We start from the raw sequence: 14,816 nt of genomic DNA on the forward strand, positions 1-14,816 counted from the left end.
ATCTGCCAGGGCCCCAACTATTTCCTCTCTCACCTCACTCAGGAACCAGGGATAGATCCCATCCGTTCCTGGGGATTTGTCCACATTAATTACGACTAGCCTGCCCAACACATCTTCCCTACTTATGTCAACATGATCCAGACTAATCAAATGTCTTACTCTGGACTCAACATTCACCATGTTCCTCTCCTCAGTGAACACTGATGCAAAATAATCATTCAGAATCATACCCACTCTCTCAGATTCGACATACAGCCTTCCTTCATTTTCCTTTAGTGGACCAATCATTTCTCTGGTTACCCGTTTGCTTCTTATATATGAATAATAGGCTTTAGGATTCTCCTCAATTGTGCTAGCGTGAAGTTGTTTCATGACCCCTTTTAACCCCCTTCATTCCTCGTTTAAGACGTGTCCTACTCTTCTCATGTTCCTCCAGGGACCATTATGTTCTTAGCTGCCGAGGCGTTATGTATGCTTCCCTTTTCCTCTTGGCGAGTCGTACAATTGTCCTGTCATCAACAGTTCACGAATATTGCCTTTCGAATCCTTTGCCTTCAACGGGACACGCCTATCCTGTACTATATTTAACCTATCTTTGAAAGCCTGCCACATATGAACTGTGGACCTTCCTATAAATAGCTGTGTCCAATCCAAATTTCCGACCTCCTGCATAATTTTGATATAATTAGCTTTGGCACAGTTTACTACTCTTTCCTCAGGACCACTCTCATCTTTGTCAATGAGTATTCTAAAACTTACAGAATATTGGACACTTCCCAAAGAAATCACCCGCGGCAACTGCTATCACCAGCCCTGGTTTATTCCGCAATATCAGTTCCAATATGGCCTATTCCCTCGTCGGACTATTGATATACCGCTCCAGAAAACTCACCTGGAGGCTTCTTACAAATTGTATCCCATCCAGACCTCTGACGCTAAGAGTATCCCCGTCAATGTTGGGAAACGGAAATCTCCAATAAACACTAAATTATTGCCTCTACATCTTTCCATGATCTATTTAACTATTTTTTTCTTACACCTCACGCTCACTGTAATACAGCCCCAAAAGTCTAACCTCACCCTTCTTAGTTCATTGCTCCATCCATAGTGTCTCACGACCCAAGGCCTACATGGTGTCCTCCTTTCGCACAGCCATGATATCATCCCTGACCAGCAATGCAACTCCTTCCCCTTTTTTCCCTCCCTGTCCCGTCTGAAGAGACTATATCCTAGAACATTTGGTTGCCAACCATGCCCTTCCTTCAACTAAATCTCTGTGATCGCAATAACGTCATATTCCCAGGCACCAACCTAAACCCTAAGTTCATCTGTCTATACTCCATGCATTAAAGTAGATGCATTTCAGGCCACCAGTTCTTTTGCATTCATCTGCTCTCTGCCTACTCTTCCCATTATTAATGCTATCTTCCTGATTCTTAGCGTTTCCAGTTTCCACCGCACTGCCGACTTGCTTAATCGTGTGGTTCCCAGCGCCCTGCCACATTAGTATAAAACCTCCCCAACAGCAGTAGCAAAAACTCCCGAAAGGACATTCGTTCCTGTCTGGTTCAGATGTAGATCGTTAATTTTCTTATAGTCCCACATTGTCCAGAACTGGTCGCACAGTCCAACAAATCTGAAACCCGCCCTGCAGCACCATTCCTCAAGTCACGTGTTCATCGTGCCTTTTTTTATTCATTTCTACGCTGGCAGTCACATGGCACCAGCAGTAATCCCGAGATTACTACCTTTGAGGTCCTCCTTTTTAATTTCTCTCCTAGCTCCCTGAATTATCCCTGCAGGTCCTCATATCGTCCTCAAGACAACTGGCTGTTCACGATCCCCTTTTCGAATGCTCTTCAGCCGATGGGCGACATCCCTGGCCTGAGCACCTGGGAGGCAACATAATTCTCCAGAATTGCTGATGCTCCACAGTGAGTCTACCCGCAGTTCCAGAGTGATCACGCAGTCAAACAAGTGCTGCAGCTGGACACACGTCTTGCAAGAGTAAGTTTAGAAAACCTTTACAAGGATTTGCAAGGTTTGCACTGCTTGGACATGAGAACGAAACTGAATAGGCTTCGTCAGATTCCCAGGAGCTTCAGGGCTTAGATATGGCCTCACAGAAGCTTATAAAATCATGAGGAAGACAGAAAAAGTAAATAGTCAGGGAGCACTTTTTCACAAGACACGCGAGTTCAAATCTACATAGCAAACGTTTAATGTGAGAGAGGAAAAATTTAAAAGGGATGTGAGGGACACATGTTTTTCACACAGAATTTTTGTGTGTGTGGAATGAATTGTCACATTTAGTGTCAGAGTCTGGTGCACTCACAACATTTCAAAGGCATCTGAATGGGTGTATAGACAGGAAGACCTCGGAGAGATAAGGCACAAATATTGGCAGATATGTATGGATTAATTTCGGTTATCTATTCAGCAATGGCAAGTTGGATCGCGGGATTTGTTTCCATGCTCGACAACTCTGAGATGCTCCAGCCACCGGAAACGGTTTGAATACACCACTTGCAAAACACGCATGATATTTGTTACTCAGTCAGCGAGTTTGGCTATTTTGTTTGGAGGGTGGATGGGCCCAACCGATCCAGAGATGAAGGTTTTCCGGATATTTGCTGCCAATGACCATTCTTCTTGACACTTTCCCAAGTTCGCCATCAAAGATTTTGGCTGAAGAAAAATACCTCACATATCGCATTACCTACTTTGCTCTCCAGCGAATCCAAAAACTGACAGCTCTTGACGTGGAACAGAATCAAAACTGAAAAGGCGGTACCATGATCAGACACACCGAAGCTTAAGTGCTGTTTGTGAGGCACTGTGAGTCGTCTCTGACATGAACCGCTCGCACAAGTAACAGCGAGGCAATTCCAAACCTACTGGAGAATTAGTTTATTGCCAAGTCCCAGAAAGTGCTCAAGTATCATATAAAAAAAAGAACAACATCGAACCATTAAAAGTGAACATTTCCAATTATATCCGTGATTAAATTAGGCCATCAATGCGCTGGTGCCCCCATCTGATCGACAGAGCCAATCACCTTTCTCCCTCACCAGGACAGTAATGAAGGAAATGAAGGTATAGCAACGTTTCACATCGCGATTGCCCATCTTTTCGCCACAGCATCAAAAAACGGCGAACAGATTCAATGCAGGATCTTCTTTCGAAATAACGGTTAAGTAACTATGTCTATTCACTTTCAGAGTAAACGGGGAACAACACAAATTGTCTGGAATATGAATAACCAACATAGACTACTTGGGTCCCAGATTCTACTGATGCACAGACTTTCATATGAAAAGGTACCTTGGGTGATTGCCCTACACCCAGAAATCTTCTGGCTGCCTTCTGTTTGCCCTGTCACATTAAACTTGTGCTGCTCTAATCGAATTTGTAGTTCTTGCCATTTGTCCGTATTGCGACTAGGGATAGCTGGTCGTGGCAACTCGTGACTGCCACAAAAATTCTTTGCCAAAATTGGATTGTCCCGCAACGTGATTCGCAGTGCACGAACTTCGCAACGAGGATTTGCCACGCGGCAAGTTACAAAGCACGCTTCCATTTATTAAAGTCAGTTTCTGGGAACTGACAACCAGATTCCTCCTTACACTCGGAATTATGACAACACATAAACCAACAGCCTCTCTCACAGACAAGTGACCAATGCCCATCTTGTACCGGACAAACGTAGTTGACAAGATTGCACGCAGGGAATGCACAGAAAACTATAGAGGAGAAGCAGACAGACGACCATCGAGCTGCATTCATGCAGTTCTGTTACCCTGTAAACCCCATGCACAGCTGTTCCTTGTAGTTACACACAGGGCACTGAGTCTCTCTGACTCCGGGACTTGGGACTCGGATTATATGACCGTCTGCAGCACTGGTTACTTCCTTGTGTGAGGTAACTCCCGATGGAACATATGTAAAACACGATAGCTGATTGAGAAAAACGTCCAAAATAGTACCCAAGAGACGTATTTCTGTTGTGTTTCTGGTCCTGTTCCTGACATGACCTCCAGCATTGTACTTATTGTGTGCTTCCTGACGGTTCGGTGCATGCTTCCGTGATTGCATTGTGTGCAGTAATCTGCGTTTTAGCTGCAATTACGTGCGTTTGAAACCCAGGACCACCTGCCTCTATTCTGTTTTCTTCTTCACATGCGCAATTGCAACACAGTAAACGATCAATTAATATTGGAAAATGACATACACAGGCGTGTGAAAAGCCCAGTTTCCGTGGCAATTATGCAATGGTTAGAGATTACATTGATTCAGGAGATAAGGATGGAAAATGTATTTGAGTAGAGATGAGGAACATTGAGGAAAGAGGAAACCAGCCGGTGTAGCTTACAAGAACATTAACAGTAACCAAAGTGTAAAAAAAAACGTACAGGAAAAATACCGCCTGTGAATGCTAAAAGAAGGCAAGAATTATGGGAGACATTCATTTCCCTTCTTCCACTCCCGTTTGAATTGAAAAGAAACTTTGAAGAAAAACAATCGAAAAGTCATATATACACGAGCGAACAACGTGCGTCATACCTTGGTCATTGATTACTGTAGATTAGAATACTTACAATATGGAAACAGGTCCTTCGGCCCAGCAACTCCACACCGACCCACCCCAGCCCAAATGCATTCCTCTCCATTCACCCCGTCAATTTAGCACGGCCATTTCACCTAACCGGTACATTTTTGGACTATGAGAGAAAACCAGAGCAAGTGCACGCAGCCACGGGGAGAATGTGCAAACTCCACACATGCAGTTGCATGAGGCGGGAATTGACCCTGACTCTGTGGTATTGTGAAACAGCAGCGCTCACGATGGTGTCAGCGTTAGATGGGACTTATTTGCCGTCTTTTATTGGGAAAAATCTCTTAAATTGTGAGCATCTGGAAAGACCAGCTCCTTCGCCAGAAAAAGAAATGAATATGTCACTAACCTTGGATTGTTTCATGTCCAAGAACACTCAGATCAATACCTCTCTTGATCAGCTCTGCTGATCATGTTTGCAAAGAGATCTAGCAAATTGCCAAAGTGGGATTGTACTTTCAATCAATAATTTTGACTCAGTTTGGCTGCAAATATCTTTTCCTAACTTTGTGTTTTTCTTCCTTTACATTGGTGTCTCGCACCTTACAATTGACAGCAGAGGTGGGAGAGGAGAATGGAAGCATTTAGCTCATCAAGTCAACGGTAGCTTTCAATGAGATCACGGCTGATTTGGTCAATTTGGTAAGAAAATGAAAATGTTGGCGAGGAAGATACAGAGCTACTTGCGTCTAGACGAGAAGAGATTGAGGTTCACAAGAAAGAGATATTAGAAATACTGCAGAGTGTGAACATAGATAAATCAGCTGGGCCGGATGGGAGCGATCTGATTTTGTTTAGCAAATGCACTGCAGGAAGGTACAAACCAAGCTGATGCTTACAACGGCTCGTTTTGAGCCGCTAATTTCAGTGAAGTGGCGGCGCCAGTAAAAGGTGTCACGCATCCCGTCTAATTCCACATCCAGAGCTCGAAATGACCAGAGGTTTCTCGCTGAGTTTCTGCAGGGTCTTGTTTGGACGACACCATGACACTTTTTCACTGGAGTGGATCATGAAATCGCGTCGTGACTGTGAATAAAACGATGGAAACTTCCAGCAGAGAAGGAGGCGACCCTGAAGCAGGCAGCTGAGGACAAATGTTTCTCCTTTGCCAGTGAAAGGCACTGCTTCACAAATTGGAAACTTCGAAGTGAAGCAATGTTGGTGATTATCTTCGCTGCTTGTTCACCTTTTTTATTCTGATTCCGTGAAAGTCCATGGCATTACATATGGACATTCTGCCAGGTCTGTGCTTGTCTCTTGGGCCAGTGGCGTAATGGATAACGCGTCTGACTTCGGATCAGAAGATTGTAGGCTCGAGTCCTACCTGGGTCGTGGAGGAGTGTTTTGCTTTAACCATGGTATACGTTGACGCTCCCCTGTAAAGTTCTCTCGGGACATCGCCTCTGTGCTTCCGCATTTGTCCTATTGTCCACTTCAAATTCCAGCTCTCCACAACGGACACCTCCGTCAGTTTGGCGGCATTTTCTGGGGTGGTCATGGCCGAGTGGTTAAGGCGATGGATTAGAAATCCATTGGGGTTTCCTCACGTAGGTTCGAATTCTGCTGACTCCGTTATGAATGCTTTCCTGCTGGTACAAATTTCAGAAAAACTATTTTGTGAACCAGGCCGGTAATTTGATTAGACTTGGGAAACTCGAGTTCTTCATCAGAAATGTTCCATATTTAAAACATTATCTCTGTTTCTCTTTCCAGATACACTGCTCGACACATCGGGTTTCTGCAGCTGTTATTGAACGTCCTGAGCAGAAGTGCTGCTTTTCATTAGATTCCTTTAATCCCTGTCCTCTGTTCTCTGACTCGGGTCAGTGGCAACACTTCCTCCTGCTCGTCAAAGTGCTCATTCCCCACCGCTCCCTCTCCCATCATTACAAACAACCGCATGAAATTGCCACTTAACCATCTTTGTTCCAAAGTGAAAACTCATCAGCCTCGGGAATCTCTCCACCAAACGGGACTTCTCATCCCTGGACATGGTGCAAGCCAGAGGATTGTGAAGAGATACTGTGAAAATATTGTCAGTTGGCAGTTGAAAAAATGTTTAGGAAGCAAACCATAGAATTTAGGCTCCAGCTTTGTAAATCTTGAGAAACTCTTTGGGAAATGGAATCAGAGGAGGATGAAGAAGTGTGAACTGTCGGACCGAGGAGAGGACGGGACATTGACTCTGATGTTCTCGGGACAGGAACTGATCTGAGACATTGAAATCATTCTCGCTCACGTACTTGAGGAATGCAAACTTCATCTGGACTCTAGGACAATGAAAAACTCTGGAACACTCAAGACAATATCCAAATATTGACTGGGATCACTACAGTACGAGTACTATAGATGAGTCATTTTTTGCCCAGTGTGTGCAGGAGGGCTTCCTAACACAGTACGTAGACATGCCTTCAAGGGACGAAGCCACTTTCGATTTAGTACTGGGTAACGAGCCTGGCCAGGTTTTAGATTCGGAAGTAGGTGAGCACTTTGGAGACAGCGATCACAATTCTCTCAGGTTTACTTTCGTGATTGAAAGGGATAGGTGTACCCCACGGAGCAAGAGTTTCAGCTGGTGGAAGGGAAATTACGATGCAATGAGGTAAGATTTAGGAAGCGTAGAATGGGGTAGGAAACTGCAGGGGGTGAGCACATTAAAATGTGGAGCTTATTCAAGGAAAAGCTCCTGTGTGTCCTAGATAAGTATGTACCTGTCAGGCAGGGAGGAAGATATAGAACACGTGAGCCGTGGTTTACTAAGGAAGTGGAATCCCTGGTCAAGAAGAACAAGAAGTCTTATGTTAGGACAAAATGTGAAAACTCAGTTAGAGCGCTCGAGGGTTCCAACGATATCAGGAGAGACCTAAAAAGAGAGCTGAGAAGAGCCAGGAGGAGACATGAGAAGTTGTTGGCAGATAGGATCAGGGTTAACCCTAAGGCTTTCCATAGGTATGTCAGGAATAAAAGAATGACGAGAGTTAAATTTGGGACAATCAAGGATAATAGTGGGAAGTTGTGTGTGGAGTCAGAGGAGATAGGGGAAGCACTAAATAAATATTTTTCGACAGTGTTCGCTATAGAAAATGAAAATGTTGGCGAGGAAGATACAGAGCTACTTGCGTCTAGGCGAGAAGAGATTGAGGTTCACAAGAAAGAGATATTAGAAATACTGCAGAGTGTGAACATAGATAAGTCAGCTGGGCTGGATGGGAGCGATCTGATTTTTTTAAGCAAATGCACTGCAGGAAGGTACAAATCAAGCTGATGCTTACAACGGCTCGTTTTGAGCCGCTAATTTCAGTGAAGTAGCGGCGCCAATAAAAGGTGTCACGCATCTCGTCTAATTCCACATCCAGAGCTCGAAATGACCAGAGGTTTCTCGCCGAGTTTCTGCAGGGTCTTGTTTGGACGACACCATGACACTTTTTCACTGGAGTGGATCATGAAATCGCGTCGTGACTGTGAATAAAACGATGGAAACTTCCAGCAGAGAAGGAGGCGACCCTGAAGCAGGCAGCTGAGGACAAATGTTTCTCCTTTGCCAGTGAAAGGCACTGCTTCACAAATTGGAAACTTCGAAGTGAAGCAATGTTGGTGATTATCTTCGCTGCTTGTTCACCTTTTTTATTCTGATTCCGTGAAAGTCCATGGCATTACACCCAGGTAAATAGTGCGGTGAGGAAGGCATATGGCGTACTGGCTTTTATTGGTAGAGGAATTGAGTTCCGGAGTCCTGAGGTCATGATGCAGTTGTATAAGACTCTGGTACGGCCGCATCTGGAATATTGTGTGCAGTTTTGGTCGCCATACTATAGGAAGGATGTGGAGGCATTGGAACGGGTGCAGAGGAGGTTTACCAGGATGTTGCCTGGTATGGAAGGAAAATCGTATGAGGAAAGACTGAGGCACTTGGGTCTGTTTTCACTAGAGAAAAGAAGGTTTAGGGGTGACTTGATTGAGGTGTACAAGATGATTAGGGGGTTAGATAGGGTCGACAGTATGAACCTTTTCCCGCGTATGGAGTCGGGTATTACAAGGGGGCATAGCTTTAAATTAAGGGGGGGTAGATATAGGACTGATGTTAGGGGTAGGTTCTTCACTCAGCGAGTCGTTAGTTCATGGAATGCCCTGCCAGTAACAGTGGTGGACTCTCCCTCTTTATGGGCATTTAAGAGGGCATTGGATAGGTATTTTTTTTTTTTTTTTTTGAGTGGGAGCAGCGGCCGAGTTGAGGTGAACCCGGGAGACTACAGCTAAGGTAAGAGTTTTTTTCAAAATTACTTACCTGTAGCGGGCATCGGTGTTTTGTTTTCTCTCTCCTTCACAGAAAGAGCGGGAGCAGCAGAGGAAGTGACGGCAAGCAGAGGGGCAGCCGAGACCCGGAAGCAGTTGGTGTAAGCTTAGCTGGGTTAGTTTTTTCCCCCTTTAAAAGCGTGAAGGAGAGGAACCCGAGGCACTACACGGGTAGTGCCTCCCACCCGCCCTCCTCCTCTAACCTAATAATAACATCTGTTGTGGCAAGCAGGTAAGTGCTGAATTTTGCTTGTATTATTTAGACACAGTTTTTGTTTAAACAGTTAGCTTTAGAGGGATGGCAGTGAAGGCAGTGCAATGTTCCTCCTGCAACATGTATGAGGTGAGGGATGCCATCGACGTCCCTGCCGATTACACTTGCAGGAAGTGCACCCATCTCCAGCTCCTCCAAGACCGTGTTAGGGAACTGGAGCTGGAGTTGGATGAACTTCGGATCATTCGGGAGGCAGAGGGGGTCATAGATCAGAGTTATAGGGAAGTAGTCACTCCAAAGATGGCAGATAGATGGGTGACAGTGAGGGGGACTGGGAGGAAGCAGCCAGTGCAGGGACCTCCTGCGGCCATTCCCCTCAAGAACAAGTATACCGTTTTGGATACTTGTGGGGGGGATGACTTACCAGGGGTAAGTAACGGGGCTCAGGTCTCTGGCACGGAGCCTGTCCCCGTTACTCAGAAGGGAAGGGTGAAGAAGAGCAGAGCAGTAGTAATTGGGGACTCGATAGTTCGTGGCACAGATAGGCGGTTTTGTGGGAACAAGAGAGACTCACGTTTGGTATGTTGCCTCCCAGGTGCAAGGGTACGTGATGTCTCTGATCGTGTTTTCCGGGTCCTGGAGGGGGAGGGGGAGCAACCCGAAGTCGTGGTCCACATTGGCACCAACGACATAGGTAGGAGTGCTGAGGATGTTAGACAGGCTTTCAGGGAGCTAGGTTGGAAGCTTGGAGTTAGAACAAACAGAGTTGTTGTCTCTGGTTTGTTACCCGTGCCACGTGATAGAGATTCGAGGAATAGGGAGAGAGAACAATTAAATGCGTGGCTTCAGGGATGGTGCAGGAGGGAGGGGTTCCAGTTTTTGGATAACTGGGGTTCTTTCTGGGGACGGTGGGACCTCTATAAACAGGATGGTCTACACCTGAACCTGAGGGGAACCAGTATCCTTGGGGGGAGGTTTGCTAGTGCTCTTGGGGGGGGTTTAAACTAACTCGGCAGGGGCATGGGAACCCAGATTGTAGCTTCAGGGTGCAGGGCCTGGAGTGTAGGGAGGTGAGGAACATGGCATCAATTTCCAAGGAGGGTGCCTGTAAACAGGGAAGTGGCTTGAAGTGTGTATACTTCAATGCAAGAAGTATACGAAATAAGGTAGGTGAACTTGCAGCGTTGGTTGGTACCTGGGACTTCGATGTTGTGGCTATTACGGAGACATGGCTAGAACAGGGACAGGATTGGCTGTTGCAGGTTCCGGGATTTAAATGTTTTAGTAGGTTTAGAGGTGGGGGTAAAAGAGGGGGAGGTGTGGCATTGCTTGTCAAAGATAGTATTACAGCGGTGGAAAGGACGATGGATGAGGACTTGCCATCTGAGGTAGTTTGGGCTGAGGTTAGGAATAGGAAAGGTGAGGTCACCCTGTTAGGAGTCTTTTACAGGCCTCCTAATAGTCCTAGAATCATTGAAGAAAGGATAGGGAAGGTGATTCAGGAGATGAGTGACAGTAATAGGGTGGTTGTTATGGGGGACTTTAACTTTCCTGATATTGATTGGGAAAGCTATAGCTCAAGTTCGTTAGATGGGTCAGTGTTTGTTCAATGTGTGCAGGAGAGTTTCCTGACACAATATGTAGACAGGCCAACAAGAGGTGAGGCCATACTGGATTTGGTTCTGGGTAACGAACCAGGCCAGGTGTTAGAATTAGAGGTAGGTGAGCACTTTGGGGATAGTGACCATAATTCGGTGATTTTTACACTCGTGATGGAGAGGGATAAGTGTGTACTACAGGGCAAGAATTATAGCTGGGGTAAGGGAAATTATGATGCGGTGAGGCATGACTTGGGATGTGTGGCTTGGAAAAGTAGACTCCAAGGCAAGAGTGTAAATGATATGTGGAACTTGTTCAAGGGGCAACTATTGAGTGTCCTTGATAATTATGTACCTGTCAGGCAGGTAGGAAAGGGTCGTGCGAGGGAGCCGTGGTTTAATAAGGAATTGGAATCCCTTGTTAAATGGAAGAGGGCAGCCTATCTCAAGATGAGACGTGAAGGTTCAATTGGGGCGATTGAGAGTTATAGGGTAGCCAGGAAGGACCTGAAGAGAGAGCTAAAAGCAGCAAGGAGGGGACATGAAAGGTCCTTAGTAGATAGGATTAGGGAAAATCCTAAGGCTTTCTATAGGTATGTTAGGAATAAAAGAATGACTAGGGTAGGAATAGGTCCAGTCAAGGATAGTAGGGGGAAGTTGCGTGTGGAGGCGGAAGAGATTGGGGAGACAATGAATGAATACTTTTCTTCAGTATTCACTCAGGAACAGGGCATTGTTGTCGATGAGAATACTGAGGCACAAATAAGTAGAATGGATGGCTTTGAGGTATGTAGAGAAGAGGTGTTGGAAATCCTGGAAAAGGTGAAAATAGATAAGTCCCCTGGGCCTGATGGCATTTATCCTAGGATTCTCTGGGAAGCAAGGGAGGAGATTGCAGAGCCATTGGCCTTGATTTTTATGTCCTCTTTGTCTACAGGAGTAGTCCCAGAAGACTGGAGGATAGCAAATGTGGTTCCCTTGTTCAAAAAGGGGAGTAGGGATAGCCCTAGTAACTATAGGCCGGTGAGTCTCACTTCTGTTGTGGGCAAAGTCTTAGAGAGAATTGTAAGGGATAGGATTTATGCACATCTAGATAGGAATAATGTGATCAAGGATAGTCAGCATGGTTTTGTGAAGGGCAAGTCGTGCCTCACAAACCTTATTGAATTCTTTGAAAAGGTGACGAAGGAGGTTGATGAGGGGAAAGCGGTAGATGTGGTATATATGGATTTTAGTAAGGCGTTTGATAAGGTTCCCCATGGTAGGCTACTGCAGAAAATACGGAGATATGGCATTGAGGGTGAGTTGGAGGTTTGGATTAGGAATTGGCTGGATGGAAGAAGACAGAGGGTAGTAGTTGATGGCAAAGTTTCTTCATGGAGTGCCGTCACTAGCGGTGTTCCGCAAGGATCTGTTTTGGGACCATTGCTGTTTGTCATTTTTATAAATGACCTGGAAGAGGGGTTAGAAGGTTGGGTGAGCAAGTTTGCGGATGACACGAAAGTCGGAGGAGTTGTTGACAGTGAGGAAGCATGTGGCAGGTTACAGCAGGATATAGAGAAGCTGCAGAGTTGGGCAGAAAGGTGGCAGATGGAATTCAATGTAGCTAAGTGCGAGGTGATTCACTTTGGGAAGAATAACAAAAAGATGGGGTACTGGGCTAATGGTCGGATACTTGGTAGTGTGGATGAGCAGAGGGATCTTGGTGTCCATGTACACAGATCTCTGAAAGTTGCCACCCAGGTAAATAGTGCGGTGAGGAAGGCATATGGCGTACTGGCTTTTATTGGTAGAGGAATTGAGTTCCGGAGTCCTGAGGTCATGATGCAGTTGTATAAGACTCTGGTACGGCCGCATCTGGAATATTGTGTGCAGTTTTGGTCGCCATACTATAGGAAGGATGTGGAGGCATTGGAACGGGTGCAGAGGAGGTTTACCAGGAAGTTGCCTAGTATGGAAGGAAAATCGTATGATGAAAGACTGAGGCACTTGGGGCTGTTTTCACTAGAGAAAAGAAGGTTTAGGGGTGACTTGATTGAGGTGTACAAGATGATTAGGGGGTTAGATAGGGTCGACAGTATGAACCTTTTCCCGCGTATTGAGTCGGGTATTACAAGGGGGCATAGCTTTAAATTAAGGGGGGGTAGATATAGGACTGATGTTAGGGGTAGGTTCTTCACTCAGCGAGTCGTTAGTTCATGGAATGCCCTGCCAGTAACAGTGGTGGACTCTCCCTCTTTATGGGCATTTAAGAGGGCATTGGATAGGTATATGGAGGATAGTGGGTTAGTGTAGTTTAGGTGGGCTTGGATCAGCGCAACATCGAGGGCCCAAGGGCCTGTACTGCGCTGTATTCTTCTATGTATATGGAAGATAGTGGGTTAGTGTAGTTTAGGTGGGCTTGGATCGGCGCAACATCGAGGGCCCAAGGGCCTGTACTGCGCTGTATTCTTCTATGTTCTATGTTCTATGTTCTATGCATTACATATGGACATTCTGCCAGGTCTGTGCTTGTCTCTTGGGCCAGTGGCGTAATGGATAACGCGTCTGACTTCGGATCAGAAGATTGTAGGTTCGAGTCCTACCTGGTTCGAGGGGAATGTTTTGCTTTAACCGTGGTATACGTTGACGCTCCCCTGTAAAGTTCTCTCGGGACATCGCCTCTGTGCTTCCGCATTTGTCCTATTGTCCATTTCAAATTCCAGCTCTCCACAACTGACACCTCCGTCAGTTTGGCGGTATCTTCTGGTGTGTCTCCCTCTATGGGTGAAAATGAGCATGAGTTCCTCAAAAGAGTAACAATTCGTTATACTTCTGTCCCATTATTGTGCCATGTAAGAAAATAGGATAACCTCATTGACATTTGACCTGGAAACATTAGAACACACGAGACTTTGGGCCAAAGTTCGAAACTGCGACTAGAATAGATGGCTCTCTGATTAGCCGCAATGCACACGGGCGGAATGAAGAAGGGCCTGTGCCCGAAACGTCGAATCTCCTGTTCCCTGGATGCTGCCTGACCTGCTGTGCTGTTCCAGCAATAAAGTTTCAACACGGGCGGAATGGCCTTTTCCCACTTTGTAAATCTTCGAAGACAATTTGAAAAAAAATCTGCAACGAAAATGTTCAGACAGGGTGTTTTATTTACACCAAATACGATAGTATCTATCGCCTTGTCTTGTTATTTACTTGTGAGGATTCGGTATTCTCAGCACCGTGGCCCGGATCGTATTCCCGCTCATGGAATGGTTGTATTGTTCAGCAAACATATCGGTGTACCAGTACTTCTGCCGATTTTCCGATGCTGGCAGGTCATTGGTTTTGTCCAAAACATTATGAAGGTTAACATAAAACAAATAGCTGCAGTTTCTGGAAATCTGAGCCAAAAACGAAAATTGTTTGTGCAGCGGAGCATGACTGGCAACAGAAACGTAGACTCTCCTGCTCCTCGGATGCAGCCTGACCTGCTGTGCTTTTCCAGCATCACTCTGATCTAAAGTCAGGTTTCCAGCATCTGTAGTCCTCACTTTTGCCTAGTTTCTTCAGTGTCTCTGGTTCCCAATTCAAGAACTCCATCTCTAGCGGTTTCATGTTTGTACCTCCGTGCTGAGGAGTTGAAGAGTGAAGAAAAGTAACTCACCTCCTCCATCTCTGGGGTAATTAGGGACTGAAAATGAATCGTGTCACATTGAAATATATCTACATGCGAATTAATCTCTGTCTTTTATTGGGAACCATCTCTTTCATTGTAACCATCAGGAAAGATCATTTCGTTCGCCAGAAAAAGAAATGAATATGTCACTAACCATTGTTTGCTTCAGGTCCGAGAATACTCAGACCAATAGCTCCCTTGCTTACTTCTGCTGGTCATGTTCGCAAAGAGATATGGCAAATTGCCAAGTGTGATTTTCCTTTCAATAAATAATTTTGACTCAGTTTGCCTGCAAATATCTTTTCCTACCTTTGTGCTTTTCTTCTTTTACATTGGTGTCTCGCACCTTACAAATGACAGCAAAGGTATGAAAGGAGATGGAAGCATTTAGCTCATCAAGTCAACGGCAGCTTTCAATGAGATCACGGCTGATTTGGTCAATGC

General features: G+C 45.5%; 2 non-coding genes across 2 annotated transcripts; both read left to right on the plus strand.

Annotated features, from left to right (window-relative positions):
- Positions 1-5,874: 5,874 nt before the first annotated feature.
- Positions 5,875-5,947, plus strand: trnar-ucg (transfer RNA arginine (anticodon UCG)). Its single transcript has one exon. It is a non-coding gene; the product is annotated as a tRNA-Arg (tRNA).
- A 7,293-nt stretch (positions 5,948-13,240) lies between these two features.
- On the plus strand, positions 13,241-13,313 carry trnar-ucg (transfer RNA arginine (anticodon UCG)). The gene has a single exon. It is a non-coding gene; the product is annotated as a tRNA-Arg (tRNA).
- The last annotated feature ends 1,503 nt before the right edge of the window (positions 13,314-14,816 follow it).

The sequence above is a fragment of the Chiloscyllium plagiosum genome, unplaced genomic scaffold (genome assembly GCF_037043375.1).
Source record: "Chiloscyllium plagiosum isolate Xiang-an unplaced genomic scaffold, Cpla_swu_hap1 HiC_scaffold_38, whole genome shotgun sequence".
Lineage (NCBI taxonomy): Eukaryota > Metazoa > Chordata > Chondrichthyes > Orectolobiformes > Hemiscylliidae > Chiloscyllium > Chiloscyllium plagiosum.